This window comes from Sus scrofa, chromosome 14 (genome assembly GCF_054392235.1).
Source record: "Sus scrofa isolate SSC_HxYL_T2T_F1_AM1 chromosome 14, Sscrofa_HxYL_maternal_Yorkshire_Landrace_v2.0, whole genome shotgun sequence".
Lineage (NCBI taxonomy): Eukaryota > Metazoa > Chordata > Mammalia > Artiodactyla > Suidae > Sus > Sus scrofa.
In genome coordinates, this window is record NC_139396.1 from 139,469,920 (window position 1) to 139,495,250 (window position 25,331).

The 25,331-nt window shown below is 37.4% G+C and overlaps 1 long non-coding RNA gene across 1 annotated transcript in view; it reads left to right on the forward strand.

Moving 5' to 3' along the window:
* Positions 1-21,295: 21,295 nt before the first annotated feature.
* LOC110256696 (uncharacterized) overlaps positions 21,296-25,331 on the forward strand; it is a 189,114-nt gene continuing 185,078 nt past the window's right edge. The window contains exon 1 of the long non-coding RNA XR_002338579.2: positions 21,296-21,507. This is a non-coding gene — a long non-coding RNA (uncharacterized LOC110256696). The remainder of the gene's footprint in view (positions 21,508-25,331) is intronic.

The following is a 25,331-nucleotide window of genomic DNA, read 5'->3' on the forward strand; positions in this document are numbered from 1 at the left end:
ACAGTTCTAATTGCATCCATAGCCTGGTGCTTGCTACCACCTCTGTGAATTTAGCCAGAACAGGTATTAATAACCTATATCTCTCACTGAGCACATTCCTATCATTTTCTAACAAAGCCAGGGAGTCAAGCACTCTCAATCTTTGTTCTGACATGACTCAAGCGCCTTAATTCATTAAAAAAAAAAATAAAGTACCTAGAATGGTATGAACTTCTAGCAGAGGGCCCAATGAACAATTTTCATTGTCCTTAAGAGCTTTCTATTCCCATGCTCTTATATCGACAACCAGTGAGTTCAGCAATACACTATTTATCAGGTGTACTGAGGTATCTTCCATCTCATGACATGCAATAAATTTGAACAGATGGTCTGCCAGGTATATACTTGTTCTTTTATTCCTTGATAGCAGGAACCCTGATTTTGTTCTGGAAGTGAGTGTGCTTGCTCTCACATAATGGATTAGTTAAAACCAATCATGAAAATTCTGGTTAGTACTTTCTCAGTGTCTCTTGCTCTGAGGAGGGGGGGTAAGTCACAGCCCTGGCCAATGAGACTAAAGTGAATTCTTCTGATACTGGTGTCCTTTTCCTCCTTTTTTTCTACTCTAAATATGGCTGTGATGACTAGAAATAAAGTAGTCATTTTTGCAACCACAGTGCATCAAGTATAAGAATGAAGGAGACCATGATATGGACCAAAGACAAGAAAGGATCCAGGCTTTAAAAACATTGATGAATGACTGCCGACCTCTAAATATTATAAATGAAAAGCAAAAATAATAAAAAAAAACCCTCCTATTTGTTTCAGCCATGGTTATTTTGGTTATGGTTGCTATTTATAATTAAACTCAACCCTAATGGATACACATAGGCCATCACAGCAGATACATAGATTTCCATGGGGAGGAGGATTAGGGTTGTGTTATAGAGAGAGAAATGCAAGGCTAAATAAGGAGCAACAGAATAACTCCATTTGTGATCATAGTTTTGGACAATGTTACATTTCTCCCTGACATCTAAATTGTAGATGCGACTTCCAAGGTCTAAGTCAACTGACTAAGCATCCTTAAGTATCTCTCATCTACCACATGTAATTACTGCCATATTTCCTTGACCATGTGTGGTTGGGCACATGCATAGGTATGTTCTTTTGGACATAGCCTTGTATTAAAGTCGAAGAACTAGGCTGCATGTAAGTAAATGTGGGTCTTCTGGAAACTCCACTTACTATATGAATATATCAATAAGTATAGGCTTGATTGTGCTGCAAGAAAACAATGAACAAAATTAAAATAAATAATCCCTGAATTTAAGTGACTTATGAGTGAAAGGCTTATTATATGCTTATCCCATCTGTTCATCATGGGTCAGCTAGGAGGCTTTATTCCCTGCTGTCATTACTCAGGGACCATTTCTTGGATAGGAAAATGGATAAAGCAACTTGCACATAATTCTTAAAGCTTCTGGAAGAGAGTAAAACGTATTATTTTGCTCAATTTTAATTGGACAGAACAAGCCACCTGTCCAAACCAGTCCTCATGAAAGCAGGGAAATAAAATTCTAACATGAAACTTTGAGAACGAGGAACAGAAAACATTTGGCAAAAGGCACTAAACACTTCCTCACATGGTGACTCTAAATATGCCACTTCCCTTCTCCAGAGACTCATTTCCTTCATTTTAAGTAAAAATTTATTTCTAATCCTTCCTTGACTGCTCTAAACATACATAATCCTGAAAATGGATTTGTTTGACTTTTCATCCCTCATTCACTAAGCTTTGGGGCTAAACTAAGCAGCTGTTTGCCATCAAGGAGACAAAGACTGAATTACTTTACCCTTAGCTTGCAGTAATTTAAAAGAGCTTGGGCAGCTACCAGAAGAGCATGAGGTATGGACATCTGTGCCTTCTCAATTGCAGCAAAGGAGTGCAATACAATAGTTCTGCCTAAACTTGGCTTCGGATTATATGAAGGCAACAAAACAATCTTTTCTTTGGACTCCCACAACACCCTCTGCAGAACCCTAGTTGGCAAACTGTGCTATTTAACCATGCTGGGTAAATAGTACCAGGTGTGACTGATGGGAACAGAGTGACTATATTCTCTGTACAAGGACCTGATTTATCCCAGAGGATCCGACTTCATGCAGACTTTTCCTGCCATTCTCGGTAGGCGTACTGTCTCCTAAAATCCTGCAGCTGCCATCATCTTTGCCTCAACTCCTCCAATTCTGTAAGGAGAGAAAGCCCTCTCTCATGTTGAAATAGCATACCACAATTCATCAAAGGATCTAGAAATCACTTCTAAGCATTTTCATAGTTTTGTGTGATTCTCCTGAAGCTTCTGGGAACTTTTAAAGCAAAATCTCACTGTCCCTCTATCATCCAAGTAACTTGCCTATGATGAGTGTACAAGCCGCTTTGTTGCTGAAGTTTCACACTGAAGACAAAGGTCACAGACTTTAGGCTGACTTCTCAGTTGCCAAGAGTTTTGAAGTAACACCTGGACATTGTTACCAGTATGACCTGATTATTTTCCATTTAGTCCCCCAGGGAAAATAAATTCACCATCTACCTGTTCTAGGGCATGGCATAACAACTTGGCCTTGCTATTTTTAGACCAGAATTATCCACTCGTTTTGTTGTGTTTATCTGAGAGGTTAAGCCAAGCCTAGAATGATTCTACCTTTGCATCTTTATTTTAAGAAACCATCCTTGCCTTTTCTTTTTTTCTTTTATTCCATCCTTGCCTTTTGTCCTCAGTTAAACATAAGAGATGCTTCCAAACATGAATGACACAGCCCACAAAATGGTGACAAACATTTCTGTCAAAGCAGAAATAAAACCATCTCTCCCAATCACTAGCCAAGGAATCACTGAACACCTTGAATGTGATTTGTATTATGTAGGGTTTTGTTTCAATTTACAATGAATTGAGTTTCTCAGATGGAAAATGAAAGCCAAGAATTGTTTTACTATGAGAGTACCATGCTGAGAACGAGAAAGAAAAGTGTCAGACCCAAGCTTTGATTTTTGCTCTATGCTCCTTGGAAAATGACGTTTTTTTCTTCACATGTTACTGAGGTCTGTGTTATAGATTAAGAATGAAAGGGATGAGCTCCTGATGGGTGAGACCCTGGGAGGAGATCAATGCAGGTAAAGAAAGACACACATTATAATATAATGTTAGCCAACAATTCCTCTCTTTCTCCTCTTTGTGTTACCTCCAGTTGAATAATTCTCTGCTTCTTTGTTTCCTTGTTCATCTCTTAGCATGCTAGTGTTTTCATTTTAAGCACCCCTATTTCCCTTGTGATGTACTCTTCCTAGGTCATACGTGCATTTTCATTTTGAGATTTCCGAGGGGCATAAAAATAGAAGAGTTCAAATTTAGCATATTCAAAACTGAATGTACCTCACTTTGGCTATTCCTACTCTAGCTCCTATTTCAGACAATGTTACCATCATCACCTTTAAAAAGTTTGCACTAGAAACCCAAAGACATATCTTCAGGTACAAAGAATGAAGGGAAAGCTTCAGCCTACAAATCTCTAAATGTTTTGTCCCCTACTCGCCTCTTCAATAGCAATCCCTTGCCTTGGTTCAAACTCCATCCTAAGTCTTAAATCATGGAAATAATCTCCCAACCGTCCTTATCTCCTTTCATTACCATTTAATAACCATAATTCATACCACAGCATTTGTGAACACTCAAAAACTCAAATCTGTTCATGTCACTTTCTAACACAAAACTACTCTTTGTCTTTCCAATGCTTTGGGGATTACATTTAAATTCAATTGTTTATCATATAAAAGGAGTTTGTGTCAATAAATAATATGGCTCATTCCTTTATGGATAACAGAGTCTGTTTTAGAGGAATGTAAATAAGAAAACTCAATTGTCACATCCCGGTGTGATGAGTATGCCAATAAAGATGTCCACTGATGCTTTGGGAGCATTACAGAAGAATTGCTGAAAAAGACTGGAGGTCAGGAAAGAATATTGGAAGGACTGCTTGAACTGAGTTTTATGAAGTGGGTAGAATGGAGAATAGGTAGATAGAGAATAGGTGTAAGGCATGCAATACTAAACATATGGTAGGTGTTTGCCAAGAAAGAAAAATGCATGTAGGCTAAAACATGTGTGCATGCATGTATGTATGAATGAATAATTTCATACTATATCACGGACATTTATTGGAACCAATTAGGTCATCTTCCAAATGGGAAATGTAACTACTATAAATCTCTTCCCCGAAAGGTAAGAGTTAGGTTCAATGATTATTCTATTGCTGAAATATTAGACTCTCAGAAGAGTAAATATTAACACAAGGACAAGACATTTATTTGCATGTAGTGATGGGCAAACTACATAGGGCTAACTTAAACAATCTATAAAAAAATCTAATAATGCAATTAGAGGTTTCCTCTTAAGCAATGGAAGTCTGCAATATATGGTTGTTCCAAGTCATACATTAACTCTCTGTCACTTTGCAGAAAGTAATTTCAGAGTTATCTGGCCTGTGTCTCATTATCTATCAAACACAGCCCAGTGGGACAACCTCCCCTTCTGTTGTCTTAGAATATTTCATTGCTCTTCTCGTAGATGTGTGTTATCCATGACAGTCTCAATATTGGATTTCTTAACTAGAATCTTTAGTTTTTATGGGTGAATTGTGGGGAACATTAAAGCTCAATCTTTATATGGATTTCCCAAAATTAAAAGAGGATTTTTGTAAAAAATAAACTGTTCTGATATTGTTTTCCTTCATCACTCCATATCAGCCACCTGTGGCCTTAATATGAAGTGGCAGTTATTGGTGTTATTTTTGGTTAAGGGGCTGAAATCAGGGGAAATGGAGAAGTGTTGGGCAGAGAGAAGAAATTTCTTGTGAACTCCATAAATCTTGGGTAAAAGTAAACCCCTGTGAGATAGTCTCCCTTATCTATATCATTGGCTGCACAGGTAAAATAAAAATTTCCCAGGTGGCTGATTAGACTATATAAATCACTCTAGGACTCAAATGAACCAAACCACTCAAAAGGGAATCAGTAAGATATATAAAATTCAGTTTAATCTGTTTTAAGAAAGATATTTTGCTTCCTTATTAACATACATGTCTCCTTTTAAGGCTTTTCTAGAACTGATAGGCAATAGTGCACTCAGCTCTGGTCTTTCCTGATGTAAGTAAACTCCCCCATATCTCTCCAAATATCTTATTGTCTGTCAGATGCACCTGCCATCTCTTGAATGATTACACCTACTTGTAAAGTATGCTTCATACTGAAGCAAAACTTAGGAAGAACAGAGCAGCTGCCTATGTCTGTTCCTCTCTCTTTACTGGTGACTGATTGCAAAGTCTTGGTCCCTCAATTCCTATGTCAATTGATAGGCTACTCACTCTAGAAGATAAGTTTGACCAACTAGTATTTGTAAAGGCTATCTAGGATCCAAAAAGAAAAAAAAAATAGATAAAATTAAAGTTTATTATACCAGATTTTGAAAAAGAACAGCAGAGACAAAGAAACAAAGATCATTCTTTGTCAGTTCATTATTAAAAACAATGACAGCCATAAACAAATGTTGAGTAATATTTCTTAGTCATACATCTCTTCTTCACAAAGGAAACCAGAGGGCTCGACAAGTATGTCAAAATAAAATACTCGGTATATAGGAGATGGGGAAAAGAAAAGAACTCTAGTGATGTTGACTGGCTTTATCATTTTCTTTGTCCTTTTATAACCCGAGAAAATGACATTTCTCATTAAAATGCCACATTTCATTTTGCTGGAACAAATGTGCAGTAAGCCTTCCCAGTATTATTTTTTAATAAAAAGCCATGAGAATTTAAGACTTAATGCCAACTTTCTTTGATTTTTTTTTTTAGTCATTCAAGATATATCCTTAATGTTCTTTATTTTTACCACATTTAGAAATGTAGCTCTATGCCTCCCTTAGAGATAGAACTAACAAAGAAAGCACATGATCACTTCCTATTGAAGTCTTAAAGTGGATTCGAAATAAATTCTACATGCTTTTCTTTTCCATTTAATATTCCTTGTCATTCAGCTATCAGCTTTATAATACGAAAGGCCATGTACGTTATTATTTTCTGTAACTGGGCTAATGCTGTTTTGTTGATTAAATTGCATCTATGTCTCACACCATGATATAGTACCAATGAATACCCTCTATGCACTCCCCTTCTCACTCAATGAAAAGTCCACGTCCTGACTGTCATCTGGTTTCCATCTATGAATCTGCCCTTTTCTCCTACTACTTTCCTCTTGCTCACCCCACTGCTTCCATACTGGGCTCTTTTTTCTTTCTCAACCTATCGCATGTCTGCCTAAGGCTTTTCATCATGCCGAAACTTCCCTCAGTTACCCTGAAGATACATGCCTATGTTTCCTTTTCTCAACAGTCATATTCTCAGTGAGTTATTTCCTGGTTGACCTACCTAAAATATCATGCTCTGTGCCCCCCAGCCAAAAACAAATCTTACTGCTTACCCACTTAATATTATCCTTAATTTATATCAGTATCTAACCTAACATGTATGTATTTAGTTAGTTTATTGCCCCACTCCATAGAACATAAGTTTTGTGAGAGGAGAGTTTTCTTTTGGGTTTTGTTCTTGTCTATACCATTCTACCTAGGATATAATCTGGTACATGGTAAGTGCTCAGTAAAAGAAAATGAGTAAATGAACAAAAGAATGTGGGAACAAATATATGAATAATTGAGTGTTAGGTGAATGGATAAAGCATTATGAACTATTAAGTCAGAAAGAGAAAGACAAATGTCATATGATATCACTTATATCTGGGATCTAATATATGGCACAAGTGAACCTTTCCACAGAAAAACAAATCTCGGACATGGAGAATAGACTTGTGGTTTCCAAGGGGGAGGGAGGGGGATGGATTTGGAATTTGCGGTTAATAGATGCAAACTATTGCCTTTGGAATGGATAAGCATTGATATCCTACTGTATAGCACAATTTGATTCAGAAGAATCAAATTGCAGATAGGTCTCAGAAACAAACTTGTTCTGTGATCTTCACCAAGTCATTTAACTAACAAGGACCTACTGTATAGCACAGGGAAATCTATTCAATATTCTATGATAGCCTATGTGGGAAATTAATCTGAAAAATAATGGATATATGTATATGTATAACTGATTCACTTTGCTGTACACTTGAAACTAAAACAATACACAACATTTTAAGTCAATCATACTCCAATGAAATTTTAAAAAATTCTCTAGACCACAGCTTCAACTGTATTTTATTTTTATTTTTTTAATGATTATTATTTTTTTCCATTATAGCTGGTTTACAGTGTTCTGTCAATTTTCTACTATACAGCAAGGTGACCCAGTCACACATATATATATACATTCTTTTTTCTCACATTATTATATCTATCATAAGTGACTAGATATAGTTCCCAGTGCTATACAGTAGGATATCAATGCTTATCCATTCCAAAGGCAATAGTTTGCATCTATTAACCTCAAATTCCACATTCATCCCCCTCCTTCCCCGTTGGAAACCACACGTCTATTCTCCATGTCCTAGATTTGTTTTTCTGTAGAAAGGTTCACTTGTGCCATATATTAGATCCCAGATATAAGTGATATCATATGACATTTGTCTTTCTCTTTCTGACTTACTTTACTTATTATGAGAGGCTCTAGTTTCATCCATGTAGCTGCAAATGGCATTATTTTGTTCTTTTTTATGGCTGAGTAGTATTCCACTGTGTATATATACCACATCTTCTTAATCCAATCATCTGTTGATGGACATTTAGGTTGTTTCCATGTCTTGGCTATTGCGAATAGTGCTGCAATGAACATGAGGGTGCACGTGTCCTTTTCAAGGGAAGTTTTGTCTGGATATATGCCCAAGAGTGTGATTACTGGGTCATATGGTAATGTAATTCTATGTATAGTTTTCTAAGGTACCTCATACTGTTTTCCATAGTGATTGTACCAATTTACATTCCCACCAACAGTGCAAGAGGGTTCCTTTTTCTCCACAGACTCTCCAGCATTTTTTATTTATTGACGTGTTAATGATGGCCATTCTGACTCGTATGACATTGTACCTCATAGTAATTTTGATTTGCATTTCTCTAATAATCAGTGTTGTTGAACGTTATTTCATGTGGTTGTTGGCCATCTGTGTATCTTCTTTGGAGAAATGTTTGTTCAGGACTTTTGCCCATTTTTCAGTTGGGTTGTTGGCTTTTTTGCTGTTGAGCTGTACAAGTTTCTTGTATATTCTAGAGTTTAAGCCCTTGTCAGTTGCACCATTTGAAACTATTTTCTCCCTTTCTTTAAGTTGTCTTTTTGGCTTTTTTTATGGTTTCCTTTGCTGTGCGAAAGCTTGTCAGTTTGATTATGTCCCATTGGTTTATTTTAGCTTTTATTTCTCAGAGACTGCCCTCAGAAACCAGTTGTAAGGTTGATATCAGAGAATGTTTTGACTATGTTCTCTTCTAGGAGTTTAGCATCTTGTCTTATATTTAAGTCTTTAAGCCATATTGACATTATTTTGGTGCATGGTGTGAGGGTGTATTCCAGTTTGACTTCATTTCTTTAATTTCCTTGATTAATATTTTACGGTTGTCAGCATGTAAGTCATTCACCTCCTTGATCAGGTGTATTCCCAGGTATTTGATTTTTTGGGGGTGCAATTTTAAACGGTATTGTATTTTTGTGTTCCTCTTCCAATATTTCATTGTTAGGATGCAGAAATGGAAAGGATTTCTGAATGTTAATCTTATATCCTGCTACTTTGCTGAATTTGTTGATCAGTTCAAGTAGTTCTGGGTTGAGCCCTTAGGGTTTTCTATATATAGTATCATGTCATCTGTATACGATGATAATTTTACCTCTTCTCTTCCAATTTGGATACTTTTGATTTCTTTAGTTTTTGATTTCTTCTGATTGCTATGGCTAGCACTTACAGTAAAATGTTGAATAACAGTAGTTAGAGTGGGCATCCTTGTTTTGCTCCAGATTTATCAGGAAGGCTTTCCTCCTCTCTCCATTGAGTATTATAGTTGTTGTGGGTTTGTCATGAATGGCCTTTATTATGTTAAGGTATGTTCCCTCTATACCCACTTTGGTAAGAGTTTTGATCATGAATGGATGTCGGACTTTGTCAAATGCTTTTCCTGCATCTATTGAGATGATCATGTGGTTTTTTACTTTTCTTTGGTTACTGTGTTTTATGATGTTGATTGATTTGCATGTGTTGAACCAACCTTGTGAACCTGGGATGAATCCCACTTGGTCATGGTGTATGATCCTTTTTATATGTTTTTGGAGTCAATTGGCTAAAATTTTGTTGAGAATTTTTGCATCTATTTTCATCAAAGATATTGGCCAATAGTTTTCTTTTTTGGTGGTATCTTTGTCTGATTTTGGTATTAGGGTGATGGTGGTGTCATAGAATGTCTTCAGGAGTGTTCCTTTTTCTTCAAACTTTTGGAAAATTTTAAGGAGAATGGGTATAATTTCCTCTTTGTATGTTTGTCTGTGAAGCCATCTGGTCATGGACTTTTATTTGTAGGGAGTATTTTAACTGTGTATTCAATTTCATTTCTAGTGATCAGTCTTTTCAGTTGATATATTTCCTCTCGATTCAGTTTTGGCAGACTGTCTCAAGAAATTTGTCCATTTCTTCTAGTTGTCAAATTTGTTGGTATACAATTATTCATAGTATTCTCATGTTTTTTTTAATTTTTGCATTATTTGTTGTGATTTCTCCTTTTTTCATTTCTTATTTTGTTTATTTGAGTTTTTTCTCTCCTCTTGGTGAGTCTGGCCAGAGGTTTGTCAATTTTGTTTACCTTTTCAAAGAACCAGCTCTTTGTTTTATTGATTTTTTCCCCTATTTTTTAATATCTCTATTTTATTTATTTCCTCTCTGATCTTTATGATTTCCTTCTGCTGACTTTAAGTTATGTTTGTTCTTTTTCTAATTCATTTAAGAGGTGGGTTAAGTTGTCAATCTGAGATTCTTCTTTTTTGAGGAAGGCCTCTATTGCTATGAATTTCCCTCTGAGCACTGCTTTTCCACATCCCATGGATTTTGAGTGGTTGTGTCTTCATTATCATTTGTCTCGAGGTATTTTATGATTTCCTTCTTGATTTCCTCATTGACCCATTGGTTTTTTAGTAGCATGTTGTTTAGTCTCCGTGTAGTTATTTTTTTCTCATTACTTTTCCTGTGGTTGATTTCTAGTTTCATGCCATTGTGATCAGAGAAGATACTTGAAATAATTTCTATATTCTTAAATTTGTTGAGGTTAGCATTGTGCCCCGGTATGTGATCAATTCTTGAGGATGTTCCATGTGCACTTGAGAAGAATGTATATTCTGATTTTTTTCAAATGTAATGTCCTAAAATTGTCAACTAAGTTTAACTTTTCTGTTGTGTCATTTAGAATGTCTGCTGCCCTATAGATTTTCTGCCTTAAGGATATGTCCATTGATTTGAGTGGGGTGTTAAAGTCTCCTTCTATGATTGTATTCCCATCAATTTCTCCTTTTATGTCTGTTAGTATCTGTTGTAGGTATCTGGGTGCTCATATATTAGGCACATATATATTGAGAAGTGTAATATCCTTTTCTTGAATGCATCCTTTTACAATTAAATAGTGGCCTTCTTTGCCTTTCTTTATGGCCTTCGTTTCAAAGTCTATTTTGTCTGATATGAATATTGCAATACCTGCTTTCCTGTCTTGTCCATTGGTATGAAATATCTTTTCCCTCCCTCTCACTTTCAATCTATATGTGTCCTTTGCCCTAAGGTGAATTTCTTGAAGACAGCAGATTATAGGTTTTTGCTTTTTTATCCAATCAGCCACTCTGTGTCTTTTGATTGAAGCATTCAATCCATTGACATTTAAGGTGATTGATAGATATGTGTTTATTGCCATTTTAAACCTGTTTTTCATTTGATTCTATATTTCTCCTTTCTTCCTTTCTTTTTTTTGGTTGGATGATTTCCATTTATGTTATGCTTGACTAATTTTCAGTTTTTATTAAAGTAATGTTTGGTTTTGATTTGTAGTTGCCTTATTTTTTAACTATGTTAACCACTCCTGTATCTCCTTGCTTTTGCCTGATAATCATATAGGCTCAGATACATTATTATAAAAAAAATCTATATTTTCTTAATTTCTTTCCCCTAATTCTATGCTTTTGAATTCTTTCTTTTTGAAATCTTCATGTTTGTCCTGTTGCTGTTCCTTGTGTTTAGCCTTGCTTTTACAGTAGTTTTTTTTTCTTCTTTTATATCTGTATGCTGCCTTATTTAAGTGATTGCTTTCCAGTTGTTGTTCCACCATCTTATTTCTTCTTACTTATTTTTTAAATTATTTAGAGAAGCCCTTTCAGTATTTCTTTTAGAATGGGTTTAGTACTGCTGTACTCTTTTAGCTTTTGTTTGTTGGAGAAATTCTTTATTTCCCCTTCTATTTTAAATGATATTCTTGCTGGATAAGGTATTCTAGGTGGCATTTTTTTTTCCTTTAAGAACTTTAAATATATCTTTCCACTCTCTTCTGGCCTGTAGTGTTTGTGTAGAGAAATCAGCTGATAGCTTTATGAAGGTTTCCTTATAATTAATGCATGTTTTTCTCTCGCTGCTTTTAGAGTACCCTCTTTAACTTTTGCCATTTTTATTATAATATGTCTTGGTGTGTTCCTACTTGGGTTCAACTTGTCTGTGGCCTTCTGTGCTTCCTGTATCTTGATATCAGTTTCCTTTAGATTTGGAAAGTTTTCAGCCATAATTTCCTCAAATATATTTTCAATCCCCTTTCCTTTTTCTTCTTCTGGAATTCCTATTATGAGTTGATTGACCTGCTTTATATTATCCCATAGATCTCCTAGGGTGCTTTATTTGTTTTTTCATTTGGCTTTCTGTCTGTTGTCCTGATTGAGTGATTTCCATTATTCTATCTTCAAAGTCATGAATTTGTTTCTCTGAATTATTCATTCTACTCTTTATTGCCTTTAGCTCAGTTTGTGTCTGCAAATCAGTTTCCTAATTTTTCTATGTTCTTCCTTATATTTTATAATTCCTTTCTAAAGGAATCGGCATTATTGTTCATATCTTCTCTCAATTCCTTGATATTTAGCCTTAATTCCTTCAGTGTATTCACCATCTCCCTTTTGAACTCATTGTCTGTCAGAGTGCAGAGGTCTGTTTCATTGTTTGCTGCCTCATGTGAATTTTGTTCATTTAACTGGGAATGATTTCTGAGCTTTTTCATCTAGCTTATGTTTGTCTTTTTCTGTGAGTTTAGGGAAGCCAAAATGTAGTCTTGGGGTGCTACTTCTATGAAAGTGTACCCCTTTCTATTTTTTGGGGAGGTTACTATTTATTTTTGCCATGGGAGTTTGGATATTTGCTATCTGTTTCTTTGGTGTAAGCAGACTATTATCTCCAGGATGCTGAGTGTGTTGGTAGGGAGGAGGCAATGGTTAGGGCTAGTGGTCAGAGCCTGGTTGCTGAGCTCTTAAAAGCAGCAAGGACCTGCAGGAAGATTGCACAGGCTACTCCTAGTTGCAGCACCCTGGGAGGTGGTAATGTGCCTTAGGAAGATTTATAAGTTGCCCAGAGCATTTGGCAGTGTTGGTAGCAGGTTGTGTGAGTTCCCAGTGTTGCCCAGATTTATAAGATTTATAAGTTGCCCAGAACATTTGGTAGTGTTGGTAGCAGTGTTGTGTGAGTTCCCAGGGGATTGAGAGCAACAGCAGGTAGTGTTTGATTTCAGTGACTTCCTCTGAGGTGATTGGAGAAGCAAGTGGTGTCTGTTCAGGGACCGCTAGTGGTAGTGGACCATGTGCACTTCTGGGATCAGTGATAACTGTGGTGGTTTGTCGCTGCCATCTGCAGACCATGCATGAAGCAACCTGTCTCACTTAGCTCACACAGGAGGTGCTACACAGGCTACTCCTAGTTGTGGGATCTTGGAAGTGACAGAGATCAAGCATGTGTGCACTGCCTGGTGCATTTGGCAGTGGCAGCAGCAGGGCCGGTGTGCTCCCAGGGGTGTGAGAGCAACAAAAGGTGGTGTTCAGTCACAATGTCCTCCTCTGTGGTGCCATTGAGGTGATTGGGGCTGCAGTGGTTCCTGTTTATGGCCCCTAGTGGTGGCATGTCATTCCCACCTCTGGAATCAGAGATAACTGCAGTAGTTTTCCCCTGCCACCTGTAGACCATGAAAGAAGCACCTTTCCTGCTTTGCTGCCAAAGGAAATGCTGTACTAGCTGCTCCTAGTTGTAGGTTCCTGGGATGGGTCAGTGATCAAGTGCCTGAGCACTGCCCAGAGCATTTGGCAGTGGCAGCTGCAGGGAGGGTATGCTCCCAGGGGAGTGAGAACAACAACAGGTGGTGGTCCATTGCAATGTCCTCCTCTGTGTTTCCCTCTGAAGTGGTTGGGGCTGCAAGTGGTTCTTTTTCAGGGATCCCAAGTGGCAGTGTGCCACACCCACCTCTGGAGTCAGAGATAACTGTGATGGTGTGCCACCACCACCTGCAGACCATTCAAGAAGCACCCTGTCCAGCTTAGCCCATGCAGGAAGTGCTGCAGCAGCTGCTCTTAGTTTAGGGTCTTGGGAAGGGACAGAGATCAAGCATCTGGGCACTTCCTAGAATGTTTGGCAGTGGCAGCCATAGGGCGGGTATGTTCCCAGGGAGGTAAGAGCAGTAACATGTGGTGCTTGGTTGCAGTGCCCTCTTTTTTTTTGCCGACCCCTGAGGTGACTTGTGCTGCACATGGAGCCCACCCACAGGCCCCAAGTGGTGGCAGGCCATGCCTCCTTCTAGCCTCCAAGTCACCTGCCTTGGTCTATCCCTGCCACTTATAGATCACATAAGAGGTACCACATTGCACTTAGCCCCCTGTTGCCCTTAGCCACACAAGAGGTGCCCGGCCATCCATAGCCTGCATAAGAAGTGCCCAGTCTCCCAAACCCTGAGCAAGTGGCTTCTTGCCACCCATAGCCTGTACCAGAGGCACACCACCCTCTGAGATCCCATGAGTGCACTTTCCCAGGGAGATTCCTATAGCTGTCCACCCCTCTTCTCACCTTTCCTAACAATGGCACCTTGCTTTTCCTGTGGGCCCAAACCTTCTCCTGGGTTTGCTCTGCCCTGGTGTTCTATTCCCCTGCCCATAGAAAACCACTCTCCTGCCCATGGCACAGCACTCCTTAGCCCCTTAGGCTGCCCCCACACAGCCAACCCTAATCCTTTCCCTGGGACTGACCTCCGGAGCCTAAGTCTCAGTGCCCAGCATCACCACCCCAGAGGTGTCTCAGATGTGGTGTCCGTGGTAGTGGTGCAGATGATCTGTGTGGCTCTCACTCTACTTTGTCCTCCTCAGTCCAGCTGCTGTGATGGTCTCAGTGACTTTGAGATCCTTCCTTCTCAGCTGATCTCCCTGTCAGTTAGGTTGCTTCCCAGGATGTGGGTTCCTTTTCTCTTTCACAGATCCCTCTCAGGAATGCTAGTCCCATCTTGATTCCTTTTCTTTCTCTTTTTTTCTTTTCTTCTACTCAGTTATGTCAAGAGCCTCTTGCCCTTTTTGGAGGTTTAAGTTCTTCTGCCAGATTAAGTATATGTTCTGTATGAGTCATTTTACATGTAGATGTGTTTTTTTGATGTGTTTGTCGGAGAAGGTGAGCACGATGTCTTTTTCTCTGCCATCCTGATCCACCTCCTAGCTTCATCTTTAAAATGATATCCTTTCTAAATCAAAAGAATGAGTAAGGCTGTATAGTTTCATGATTCTAAAAGCAAAGGGATGACCTTTATTTGGGGTATTAAAAATCTAAACAATGTATCTGCTGCATAATAAACCCAGTTAGATATATATGTCATTGAGGATAACATGGAAGTTTCTGATCCCCTGATAATTGGATCAGAAATGAATTGTATGACCAAAACACTACTTTATCTGGTAACCAACTCTGCTTTTTCCTAAATCTCTGATTGCTGTTCTTCAATGCTGGTTTAAACCAACAAATCACTTTTGATGATGATCAATGGGTTGTTAGAGCATCACATCTGTGCAATGGATTATCAATGATTCTATTGTGCTGTAGTTTAAGATATTTTGAAGAAATGGGGATTTTTGTGGAGAGATGCATTTATAATATGAAAAATGATTTAGTTCTATCATATCACTTGTCCCCTGCGTCATGTGAAAATTGTCATCTGTGAAAGGGGCTATTCATACCTCTAACCCCATAGAGTTTTTAGTGAGGATTGCATAATATATTAAATGGAAAATACCGGGAATAATGCCTGCAATATGGGGACTGCTCAGTAAATGTTAATTATCATTATTCTTACTACTATTGTTGTAATTTTTGACCTTCTCACCCAACTAGACTCTGAACTTCTTGTCAGCAGAATGCATTTCATTGTTTGGTACACCAAAGTTACTTAGTCATTCTGTTGAACAAATGGAAGCTTTTTCAATGCAGTGGGATCCAAATTTATTCAATAGGTTTTTGTTTTCATTTTTTTTTAGTTTTTGCATTTGTACAAAGGAAAGGATGGAGCTCTTTGATTCTTAAAGACAGGACATGATGTACGTACAAAATTTAGCTTTTTAAACTTGACAGCTGGTTAACTACAAAGCCCTCTTCAAAGACAGCTTAAAAAGATTTATGGCAAATATAAGAGAGCAGCGCATTTTCTCTTTGAAGAGGGTGTGTGGTACATAAGTCATTCTTAGGATTCCACTAGCATCTATGGCTGGACCCAAACATAGCAATAAGAGTAATATTAATAAAACCATCTGCTTATGGTTTTATAGTCCCTTTTAACTTTCAAGCTTTATTCTCATTCATTGGCTACCAATCTCACAGACTTTGGGGGAATGTTTAATAAAACATTTAAAAATATTCTTTCCCAGAGGGCCTATTATATATTAACAGTTAATGAATATGTTTCCTTTTGCTTCTTTGAACCTTATTAAAACACTTGGTCTTATGTTTTCCCTCATCTTCACTCTTACCAGGTTAGTCCAAGCAGTGTCACAGTTTTCCTTGGCTATACAGTAATTTCCTATATTATCTTCCTGCTTCCTTTATGGCCTCCCTAACGCCCCTCTTCATTTAGCAGCAATCTGTTAAAAACATAAACCTGAGACTTTCTTGCTTAGAACCAGTTCATGCCTATCCATGGAACTTAGAATAGAATCAAAGTCCCTGCAGCTATCATAGAAGGCCCTACATGATCTAGCCCTGACTAAACTTTTCTACTCTTCTCTCATAACCTCCCTCCCCCCACCACTGATTATTCTGCCCTAGCCTCTCTGGGCTTCTTTCTGACCCTCAGCACAGGAAGTCCAGTTGGCCTCAGGGCCCTAAGAGTTGCTTCATCCTCTACATGCAGGTATCTGCTCCCAGATTTTTACTTACCTCCCTCTTTTGCAACATGTAGTTTTCAGTTCAAATATCAGTTTTGCTTTGTTAACATAATCCCAGATAACCCATTGTTCCCCATTGTTGTCCAAGCACCCTGTTTTCATAGCAGATTCTTAGCAAATATTTGATTTTTCTTTTGCACGCATTAATAAATGCATTAGTCCAGAGAGATTAGATGGCTTGGCTAAGCCTCTAAGTGGGTGGCTTATGTAGAACTCAGATTTCAAGAGTCCTGGTAAACTTTCCATAGTCACAGCATGATCATTACTTTTCTTCCTAAGACAATTTCAAGTGTCTAAGTACCAGGAAAAAAAAATCAGTGCAACTATCCAATAATGCACATGTTTCTTCTTTGGTTCAGGGAATTTCCTTTTAACTTAATTGAAGAGTGAGTTTGGCCAAACTTTGGCTGTTGAGGAGTCCCCATCTGAAATGGTATGAACACACCCAAAAAATACTGAAAAGTTTGTGTTAGAAAAATTTTCTGCACTTTTAAAAAATTATTGGAGTACATTTGGCTTCCAATGTTGTATTACTTTCAGGTATACAGAAAAATGAATCAGTTATATGTATACATGTATCCATTATTTTCCCATATAGGTTATTAAAGACTACTGAGTAGATTTCCTTGGGTTATAGAGTAGGTCCTTGTTAATTATCTACTTCATATACAGTAATGTGTGTATGCTATTTCCATCCTGCTAATTTATCCCCCTCCACAGTTTCTCCTAAGGTAAACATAAGTTTGGTTTCAAAATATGTGAGTTTCTATTTTATAAATAAGTTATGTTTTATCAGTTTATGTTGGATTCCACATATAAGTGATATTTGTCATTCTCTGTCTGACATTTCACTTAGAATGATATCTCTAAGCCCATCCATGTTGCTGAAAATGGCATTATTTTGTTATTTTTATTGCTAATATTCCATTGTATGTATGTACCACATCTTTATCCATTTCTTTGTCAATGGACATTTATATTAGTTCCATACCTTGCCTATTGTAAATAGTGATGCAATGAACACCAAGGTGCATGTATTTTTTTAACTATTGTTTTCTCCAGATATATGACCAGGAGCGGGATTGCTAGATCATATGATAGTTCTCTACTTACTTTTTTAAGAAACCTCCATACTATTTTCCATAGTGGTTTCACCAACTTACATTAATAGCCAGGATCAGATAGTGTTATTGGCAGCACATTATGAATATATTAAAAGAAACTGAATTGCATGCTTTAAAGTAGCACATAAATAGCATGTGTGTTATACCTTAGTAAAGCTATTATTAAAATTATCATGAAATATAATATTCTTCTAACCCCACCCTTTTAATTTAAATACAATTAAATAATTTATTTTAAAAATAATTTATTAGGGGTCCTGAAAACCCATTAAATTGTATCTCATCTGTGAACTTGACTCCATTAATTAGGTCTCATGGCTGGACAATTTTTTCCTCTATGGTAATGCTTGTTTGTTGGGAAATTCTCTCTGGATTTCCTCATTATAAGCCACTATTGCACACATTCTACCTTTGGGGAAAACTTTACATATTTTGTATGTAGTATCTACCATTACATTTCTTTGTTAGGCAGCCATGAAAATTGCAGAAATAGAACTGTGTTTTTTGATTTCCAAAGATAAAAGATACTTATTTTACTAGCCAACAGTGATAAGCCAGAGCCAATTTGAGGACAGAACTCATTAACAATCTACTTTATTTTTATCTGGGGTGTACGATCACTGGCTGATATCAAGCATGCCAAATTCTGAGTGGCAGTAGAATTCTACCACAAGATCCAGACATTTTCCCTTCCTGTTTCTGAGGTCTGTAAATTTTCCTTGCTAGGTTGCTTGTTGTTGTCTGCCAAGGAAAAAATTAAGTACCAGACCTGTCTAAGAAAATCTGGAATAATCTGGACTTCTTTTTGAATAAGCACTGACTCATATGAGAAATCTGTAGAGCTAGTAGATGTTCATCTCCTTCAAGATCATTGTTCTGGTTCCATGGTATCTATTTCACTATCATTGTATCCCTTTTTTACTAAGCTAGGGAATGGCATCATCATATAGTTCTCCAAGATACTGAAACCCTTCCTTGTAGAAAGAGCAGATTAACTCAGATTGATTAATCACTTCCATAAACAACAGCTACAATAACTAGAAGTCAAGTCCTAATTTCAGATGAGATTTCATGTGACATAGAAAAAGCTAAATAATAAAGGTCAACCAGCTAGCTACATTTAATGGTGCTTAATTGAAATAGCTCACATTTCCCAATACTAAGCAAACCCTCCTCCACCCATACTTCTGTAGTCCCTGCTAATGATGTACACACTCAAAACACAGTATAGTTCATACTTTTGCCATGGGCTACAACTTCTTTTCATATATCTGGATTATCATTCCCTACTTGGGAAAACAAAAATCCCTATTGTCTCCCAATTGCAGGTTTCAGGATGTAAAACACATCACATAAAATACCAAGGTTTTACATGTGAGTGTGATGAAAAAATATAGGAGCTGCCTTTAAATGTGGCACTGCCTAGCAATCTGCTTTTTTATTTATTTTATTTATTTATTTATTTATTTATTTATTTATTATTTTCCCACTGTACAGCAAGGGGATCAAGTTATCCTTACATGTATACATTACAATTACATTTTTTCCCCACCCTTTGTTCTGTTGCAACATGAGTATCTAGACAAAGTTCTCAATGCTATTCAGCAGGATCTCCTTGTAAATCTATTCTAAGTTGTATCTGATAAGCCCAAGCTCCTGATCCCTCCCACTCCCTCCCCCTCCCATCAGGCAGCCACAAGCAATCTGCTTTTTGACAAACTTCACAAGCTACACTATTCTCCCAGGTGAGAGATCTTCTACCCAGTAGCTGGATGGTTCTATTATGTTGGTTACCACTTAGTCTCCAAAGATGTTCCCAGTTTTATAACACTGGAACCATATTACATCCAAATCAATGCCCCATAAAACTGACAAACTTCTGTATTCTATATAGGAAGACTCAGAAGCAGAGAGTTACCTAAAGATTCCAATAATGTAAAATAGGAAAACAATTTATTCATGCTGAAAGCTTCTCAGTAAATAGCTTTTAACTCAAAGGGAAATTATTTCATTAAGCCTTTAGTCAAGCATAAGGGTCAGGAAGGGTATGACTCAACCACAGGTCCTCCTGAAACAACAGCCATGAGGACATCTTCCTCTGCCACAGGAAATCTCTCTAGTGAGTTTCTTCTCAGTAAGACAGTGATTTATTTTTGGCTTTCCTCTTCTGTCTTTTGACATCCCTCAGCTCAGGTACCAATGGATTCCTCTTATCTCATTCCCTGATTTCCTTTCTTGCAAAATTAACATTTTGTATTTAAGTGTCCCCTTAATGCTCTTCTCGTCTGTTCTTAGCTGCAGCCCACCTGGAGAGTCTAAAATAACACACACCATATTAACACTCCTCTGCTGAGATTTTGATAACAGACACCTGTGCAGTCTAAGTAGCTCTTGACTTATTTCTTCCAGAATGTGTTAATAATTGTGGCCACATTTATTTTCCTCCAGATGTGAATTAAAAACACCACAAGTGCCAATTTCAGTGCAAACTTGGAAGTGGATCAAGCTGCTTCCTCTCCTTCACTCTCTCCAACACCATTTTGCTGTCTTTCAAGTGCAGCGCAGAGCATCCCATCAATCAGAGAGCTTTTGGGCGTCCCAGGAGTAAACGGCAGGTGGCAAGTTTCACTGCACATATTTTAAAGTGCATCCTCACTTAACTGCTTGTGTCAATAAACACTCAGCTATTTAGACAGCAACCACGTGCAAATATAACGATATCCATAGGACTTACACATTTGAATTGGTCCCCAAAGTATGTGTCACAAAATAACAAGGCAGGTCTGTAATCCACTCTGCCATTTTTATCCTTTGGAAAATTCTTTTCATCAACATTTTCAGCCTTGCCAACGTTTCTCTTTCTTTGGGTTAATATTTAAGATAGCTAGTCAATTTGTGAGGCACTGGAGCTGTCATTAAAATAAGTTACTCTCTGGGTTTTCAACATCTCTTTGATGCTGCCCACCCCTAACCACCGGGGCCAGCTCTACATTAAACATTTCTTTTACAGATATTTTTCATTTCTTGGAAGCAGCTTTGCACTTTTCTATTCGCATGAGACCACATCTCCTTTTGCAGGTTAGATCACAGGCAGAGCCTCTATCGATTTTAAAAACTCATAAGGGAAGAAATCTAGAAAAACATCTCGGCAGTTAAACCAAGACACTTCTTTCTTCTTCGTTGTGTTGTTCAACCAGCTTCAAGAATTGCCTTTCACCTTCATTCATCCATTTACTCACATTTCCTCACCTGTCCATGTCAGTTGTACCTCCGCCACCACCCATCACACACATACACACACACACAGTACTCTAAACACTACAAAGCAATACACAGCCACATGAACGGAACACTAAACCATATAATAGCAGTAGTCACAGGAGGGAGTCGTTAAAAGCAGCAATAATAAGGAATTAAGAAGAGAATGGATTGCTCTCTTTTTTGAAGGCCTTTACCCCTTTTAGTGCAGCTGGGTTCCATTTAGCAAATGACCTCCTCCTGGAAATGAAAGAAAAATAAAGACCAGGGCCCAGAAGGATAAATTATGTCTTTTACTCAAGAAACGCTGAGAACTCTGCTTGCCTCATGCTGTACATATGAGAGAAGCGGATGTACAGCATTACATTTCTACAGCCTTCCTTATTGTTAGGATAACAGGGTGATTTTTATAATTTGCTATTTCATTCTCACCCTGGGGAAGAGTGTTCTGGGCTCCAGAAGGGAACTCTATGCTCTTGCTAACGCTGCTAAATTCAGGAACTTCATTGATATAACAATTGGATGTTACATTCCCCAGGTCTTCTGCAGAGCTGACCATTAAAAGGAGATGCTTCTCCCATGAAAAATGAACATCATCCGGCAAAGGACATCATCTTCATCTATGAAAAGTGATTACAGAAGTTCTAAGGTAAGTAGGGTCACATTGAATTTATGACAAGCTGTTTAAGGATACTGATGCAGAATAAGTATGGAATTAGGGTTGGTTGATTTAAAGGATACCTTTGTTCTCTTAAAAAGTTTGTATTCTAGGTCAGCCATTGTGGGAACCTGGTCGATCCCTCATAGACCACAGTCACCTCTCAGGAGTCCTTTGGAAGAGCAGCCCCTCTCCCAGAGCCCCTTTAATGCAGCTTTGCCCCTTTCCGACCTTCTGAGTGGTACAGACAGATCAGTGTTTCCAGGATACGCAGCTTTTCATGTCAATTTTGGGTTAAAAACCCATCAGAAGGATTCACAAGGCTGAGGTTAAGATCTAAATTTCTTATCATTTTATATCAGGAGCTTCCCAACTTTTTTTTTTTTTAACAAGTTTCACCATGTATCATTGGCCACCTTATTCTTAACACTGCAGCCAAATGGAACTTTATTTGGGGAAAAATAAATGGTCCAGCTGGTGAAGGATTCATTGCCTGACACAACCTCATCTGTATGTTTGGCCTGGTGATTAGCCATTCATCCTTCAGATCTCATTTCAAAAATCATAAGTTACAGGATGCTGTCCTGGTACTCTTAGATCAGCTTGGATTGGTCTCAGCCACAACCCCCTCCCTTGCCCCCTGGCAGCTCATTGCCCACCTAGTATTATACCTATTGCATTTTAGCCTTTTGTTTGTTTGTTTTGATTGCTTATTTGTCTTCGCCTCTGACTGTTAAGTTCTCTTGGGGCAAGGGTTGTATATGTTTGGTGGAAGGATTATATTTATATGTGTGTGTTAGGGGAGTTGTTTTTATTGAAGTATCATTGATGTACAATATTATGTCAGTTTCAAGTGTACAGCATATACTTAATATATGTGATTCGGTGTGATTCAACGTTTAAATATATTATGGAAGGATCACCAAGTCTAGTAACCCTCTGTCACTATTTGACGTGATTGCAACATTTCTTATGCTGTGTATTTTGTCCCCATAACATTTATTTTATAACTGGAAATTTGTACTTCTTAATCTCCTTCACCTAGTTTGCCCAATTCCAACTCCCCTTCCCTCTGGCATTCACATTTGTTCTCTGTATCAGTGAGTCTGTTTCTGTTTTGTTTTGCTTGTTCATTTGTTTTGTTTTTTTAGAGCCACATAGAAATGAAACCATAGGGGTTTTGACTTTGATTTATTACATAAATCCCTTTATTACATTAAGCCCCTAGCATAAAGCCCTCTTTGTCTGTCCATATTGTCATAAAAAGACAAGATTTCATTCTTTGTTATGACTAATATTCCATTGTACCACATCTTTTTTATCCATTCATCTATTGATGGTCACTTAAGTTGTTTACATATCTTGGTTATTATAAAAAATGCTGCATGAACATAAGGGTATGTGTATATCTTATCAAATTAGCGTTTTTGCTTTCTTTGGGAAAATACTCGGAAGTGGGGTTACTGGATTGCATGGTAGTTCTATTTTAAATTTTTTGAGAAACCTCCACACTGTTTCCCATAGTCACTGTGCCAATTTATATTTCCAACAACAGTGCACAGGAGTTCCTTTTTCTCAACATCCTTGACAACATCAGCACATGTTATTTGTTTTCTTTTCGGTGATAGCCATTCTGACAGGTGTATGGTGATATTTTGCTGTGGTTTTGATCTGAATTCCCCTAATGATTAGTAATGTTAAGCATCTTTTCATGTGTCTGTTGCTGCTTCTACATCTTCTTTACAGAAAATTCTATTCAGGTTCTCTGCCACTTTTTTTTTCTTTTAAATCTGATTGTTAGATATATCGTTTGCAAATAGCTTTTCCCATTCAGTGGATTGCCTTTTTGTTTTGTTGATGGTTACCTTCACTGGGCAAAAGCTCTTTAGTTTGATGTTGGTTCATTTGTTTATTTTTTTGTTTTGTTGCCCATGCCTGAGGAGACGAATTCAAAAATATAGTGCTAAGACCAATATCAAAGAGCATACTGCCTATGTGTTCTTCTGAAAGTTTTATGGTTTCAGGTCTTACATTTAAGTCTAAATTCCATTTTGAGTTTATTTTTGTATGTAGGGTAAGAAAATGGTTGTTTCATTATTTTGCAGGACAGTATTTTTTGTTTTGTATATGAATGTCTGTTAAATATGAGGATTGAACAAACTCATAAACAAATGAATTAACCCTAATGGCAGAAAAATTCAGGAAAAGTAGATGGAGCTATGCAATATTGTTTCAATGTGGAAGGCTTGATTTAGTAGAAAAATTAATGCCTCCCTAGATGGAATCAATTCAGATATCTCAGAGACCATATACCTCAAAATTCCAGTCTTACTTTCCCTACTCTGAATTATCTTTACTATGTGATTTATGACATCTTGCAATAAGATATACATACTATTTCATATAAAATAGATAACCAGCAAGGACCTACTGTATAGCACAGGGAACTATAGTCAGTATTTTGTAATAACCTTATAGGGAAAAATATCTGAAAAAGAATACACACACACACACACACACACACACACACACACACTGTGGAGGCCGTGTAGTATCATAGTTGAATTTGAGCTACCATCAGAGATGAATTTGGGTTTCAATTTTAGTTCTACTACTTACTAACTAGGTAAACTTGGACAAGTTACTTTACTTCTTTGGACTTCAGTTTTCCACTGTAACATAAGGGTAATTTAGTAGGAGTTTGGCCTTATGCAATTATGATGGGAGCTTAAGTGGGATATCTAAGGAAAACATCTGGCAAATGAGGAATCAGTGTAGTGCCTGGCAAATGGGAAGAGAATTCAACAATGTTAGCTATTATTTCTTTTCTCCTGAATTTCTAACCTGAATCAGAAAGATTATTGTTAGTGTCTTTTTATCTTTATAAAAATAAATCTACAGAGTCATAAGGAGTGAAATTTTCATATTCTCAATTATTAAATCTGATTTTCAAGGCAAACCGCACTAACTCTTCCCGCCTTCCTGTTGACAGCACCCTATTAAGCAGAAAAGCTCACACCAGGGGATATGGGACAAATCAGCCCAATTTCTGAAAGGCACCACTTCCCCAGGTGGGGAGTCAGAATGCTCTAGAAATAGCAAACAGCACATAAATGCCCTTGGAAGAGGACTTCATCTGTGCTAAGTGAGAATTATCCTAGCACCAGGAAAACACAAAGGCCTGTCGGAAACAAACATCCAAACTGTCTCGTTAAGTGGTTATATATCTCAAACCATATTCACCCTTTCATTTAAGAGGACATTTGTTTTTCTTTACTGATTTTTTACACCTGGGAAATACGCATTTGCATACACAGATACATACATATAGCAACATTTTTCCCCCTAGTATGTAGTCTCAGAAAAGAAACTTCATTTCTAGTAATGAAAGGGTTTCAGAGAAGTTGACGCTATTTAAGGTGCATGACACTGGGGCTTAGAATGGCTGTATGAGGAATTCCCCTGTTGTGCAGTGGGTTAAGGATCCAGCATTGTCACTGCAGTGGCCTGGGTGGCATGGGATTGATATCTGACCTAGAACTTCCACATGCTTTGGTGTGGCCAAAGAAAAAAAAAGAATGCTATATGATATTAACCAATATTTTTCATAAACTTTCATCTTTGTAGACTCAACTTGTCATTCACAAAAGACAGGAGGGTCTGTGGAAGACATTTTTAATTTTAAATAGTATTTATTTGTGGTTCCCACAGAATTTTTCTTATTTACTTGCATAATTTCGAGTAAGATATCTTCTCTTTATTTATTTATTTATTTATTTATTTTATTTTTTGTCTTTTTGCTATTTCTTGGGCCG